Below are 4,353 nucleotides of genomic sequence, written 5' to 3' on the forward strand. Positions count from 1 at the left end.
TGGTATGGTGGCAAGATTTTTAGGTAATCCTAAATGAAAATCATATGATGGCAATAAAGAGTATCATGAGGTATCTAAATGGTACTCAAGATTATGGATTATGGTACAAGAAAGGAGGAAATTTAGATTTGAAAGCCTTTGCTAATGCAAATTGGGTAGGGAGAGCACCAGTGGTGGAGATTTCTTTCTTGGTAAGAGACTAGCATCTTGGACAAGTAAGAAGAAAAATTGTATTTCTCAATCTACAATAGAGGCAAAGTATGTTGTAGCAGTAATTAATTGTTTCAATGTTGTTTGGTATATGAAACTGTTGGTAGCTATGAAGGTAGAAATTAAGGATCCTATGGTTATCTTTTGTGATAACACAAGTGCAATTAATATATCAAAGAATCCTATGATGCATACCAAGACCAAGCACATTGTAATAAAATATCATTTTTTGAGAGAATTGGTACAAGACAAAGAGGTAATATTGGAATATGTGAATACTAAAGAACAAATTGTAGGCATATTCAAAAAGTCATTACCTAAGGATACATTTTTGTATCTAAGAATTAAGTTAGGGGTTATTCCCCTATCTAAAGCTCACTAAATGAATTTTAGAGATACATCAACCAGAGCATGTTGAAGATTAGTCAAGTTGATACAGTAATGAAAGGGAAGATTGCATACGAATCTATAAATCAAGTAGATTAATGTCCATTGAATATTGTCTTTGGCATAAGATTTCAAAGAGGGAGAGTTTGTGTGTGTCATATCATAGAAATTTTGTTTGAAGAAGAATAACTTGTTCTGATATCAAAGAGGGAGATTTTCCTATCATAAGAAGATATTGAAGATAGAGTTTGCTAGCAAAAGGAGAAACTAAAGTCAAAGGGAGTCCATACTAATAGAGGGAGCTCTCATGGATGAGAATTAGAATGAAACTAAGGATATTTTTCCTTACTTTATTTTTCTCTAAAATTTCACTATATTATGACATGTTGTCTTGCCATCAATGCCAACGAGGGAGATTCTTGAAAATAATTGATCAATTGTATATTGTCTTTGATGTTAGACAAATGTCATATCTTTACAAGTTAGTGTATGTTGAGTTCACTCAAATGATGAAGACGGTTTCCTATGTCTGTCAAGCAATCCAATGTTTTCCAAGTTTAGAAGATAGTGTCTACCTAGTTTACTCAGGCATTGAAGAGAAGTTCATGAAAGTTGAGTGTTAACTAAGCTCACTTGGGTAACAAATGAAAATTGGATGGAACCAGTGTTAACTGAGCTCACTTGATTAACAAAGGAAGTTTGAAAGATGTAGTGTTAATTGAGTTCACTTGGTTAACATGTGAAAATCATTCTAGTGTTAGTGTCTACCAAGAAGGGTTCACTAACAAAGGATTTTCTTGTTTTGGTATATTGAGTGTAATTGATTCATTTGTTGGTTCTAGCCAATTGAGGAGATGAATATAAATTATTCCAAGTTGTATTAAAGCCAACTTGATAATGAATATGATATAAGGTCAATTTGAGGATTGATGTGTGTGTAAGTGTGTGGAAGATAAGAAGATGCTTGGAGGAAGTGATTTGGAAGGATTAGCAGAATATCCTTGTTGGGAAGAAAAGATTAATATGATCAAGAAGGATCAAGTATTCAAGCTAGAATTGAGATATAAAACCAGCAATGCAATTGCATCAACAATCAGGTCATACGATTGTTACTCTCTAACTATTGTAGTAGTATATCGAACCTCTTAACAAAGTTATCTTAACAGCTTTTTGCCAAATCCTCTAACAAGGTGGCATTTCTAGATTGAAGTGTCTAAAGACCTCTAACATGACCACTCCTAATAGTGTTATTAAATCCTCTAATAGGGTTAGACCTAATATTGTGTTTTGTAACCTTTAACAAGGTTGGCTCCTAACAAGGCTCACTTCAAAAGAGTGAAAATTAGTAATTAGTTACAATAGATGGTTTTTCCCAAATTGGTTTCCACATTCAATATTGGTGTCACTTGTGTTCATGATATTTATTTTTATGTGTATGCAACTAAGTTAATTGAGGTTAGTCATAGTTAATATCTTAAGATTTTCATATTTAGTATTTGTTGAGTAATAGTTGATATTATGGTGCTTGCTAAGTTATAACATATTGTTAGTGTTAACCGAGTGCCTGTGTGTTAAACAAGTAATAGTAGTTTCAACATAGTTTATGTTTTGTATTGACATCTAAGGGATCTGGGATTTATTTTAGTGGTAATTGATTCACCACTCTCCTCTCAATTACTCCTCTTATATTTCCAACTACTAAGTCTTTCTATTTTCATCAAATTGGCATTGACTACTACTACTCATTATTTTCATGTGATTTCAACTATCACAACATTTTGATTGATATTCATTTGCTTTAGGTAAAAAATTTGATGAGACTGAGGGTCATATTCCTTTATAGTGAGATTACATTACATTGAGAAACATGAAATAGGAGAAAGAAATAATGGAACAAAAAGAATGAAAGGGGAATTGAAGGAGGAGAGCACATTACCTTGAAGAAGAGTTGATAAGTTGAGTAGGACATTGAGGAAATTTCTTATCTCAAACTACTAATTCATGCATGCATAGATGAACCCACCTTCCCACTCACAATCTGCCTCAAAATGGAATAAAATTTTATGTGGTGTTTCACTTTTTATTTTTATTTTGATATCCCAATAATGTTGAACTTTTGACAATAAACTTAAGTGTCATCAAAATTTTGATAAAAAACTTAAGTATGGTCAAAATTTTAAACTTATCAAGATCGTATTAAAACAAAAGTGAATTTGAAAAGCCAAATTGGCCTTAGGTCAAAAATTAAAGCTTAATGTACTAGTGAAATGCCATACAAAAGCATAATTCCCAAAATGAAATCAAAAACCAAATGGAAAACCATAGGCAAAAGCATGTGTGAGAGATTTGACCACATCTAGGTGAGTGTCATTGTACCTTCCTATATGTTGGGATCCATCCCCCTGGGCTTAATACTACCCTATTGTACATAACATTATTTTTTCTAAGAACTCCAATTGGGTTAAGCACAATCTAGTAGTGTTGGGATCAACCACCTAAGCTAGGGACTTAAAATATATGTAGTGTGTCCCTACTCTAAGTACTCCAACAAAACTTCCATATTTATCTTATTTAATGTGAAGTCCCAAAACCCCCATAACCCATTAGTTTAATTAATGTTATCACTTATAAACCAACTTACATATAGAGCTAGATTTCACAAGGCTTTGGCCTCTAACACATAGGATCATCTAGCAACAACTTCTGAGCCCCAATGCCTATGGTGAGCCACTCACTTAGGGTATCTACCCTACTCACAAATCCAAAACAATATCATAGAAGAGTTTAGGGGGAAAACATACCTAGGGTCCCAAACACCTAGTCTCAGTCCCTAACTTATGCATAAAGTATAATCACATGAGCAATATCATAGAATCACAAAGATATTAAAAATTAGTTTTATAAAGAACCACAAAATTTGAAAATCCATTGGTGTCTTAAACAATAGTTGGGAGCATGAAAACTCAATTAGGAGGTCAAACTAGTTAAAAAAATCCCAAATCAGGCATATATAATTCCAAAGCATATAATAGAAACATGTAGCATGCTTAAGAACCATGGATAAGAACACATGAAAGATATCGCAATTGTTGGATACAATTGATTAATTGGGTGTTGTCTTTGATGTTACAAAAATGTCATATCATTATCAATCAGTATATGTCGAGCTCACTCAAGTAGTGAAGATAATTCTTAGTGTCTACTGAGTTCACTTAGGCGTTGAAGGAAAAGTTGCAGAAAGTGAGCGTTAACCAAGCTCACTTAGGTAATGAAGGAAAGTTGGATGGAACCAGTGCTAACCGAGCTCACTTGGTTGCCAAAGGATTTTCATAAGTTTGCAGTGTTAACAAAGCTTCTGTTGGTTAACAAAGGAAATTATTTCTGAGTCGGTTTCTACCAAGCTAGGTTGGCTAATGAAGGATTTTCTTTTTTTTTTGTACTAAGCTTAATTGATTTTGTTGGTGTAAATAAGTGTTTACTTATTACACTTTACTTAAGTTTACTTAGGTCAATGCATGATTCTATTATTTCTTAAGTGAGACACTTAGGAGTTTGCATACTCTTATGAGTTGTTATGTTGACAACACTAGAGTAAGCAACACTAATTCAGAACATGGTGTCTACAACACTGGAGTTTGCATAATTAACTGAGTTGTCATGTAGACAACACAGTTATTCGCACTCCCATTTTAGCACATGGTGTCTACAACATAATTTTGTGTGCTACACCTTTGTAGGTTTATCCTCTCATCATCG

Source organism: Cupressus sempervirens, chromosome 2 (genome assembly GCF_028749045.1).
Source record: "Cupressus sempervirens isolate cs-2001-9-10 chromosome 2, ASM2874904v1, whole genome shotgun sequence".
NCBI lineage: Eukaryota > Viridiplantae > Streptophyta > Pinopsida > Cupressales > Cupressaceae > Cupressus > Cupressus sempervirens.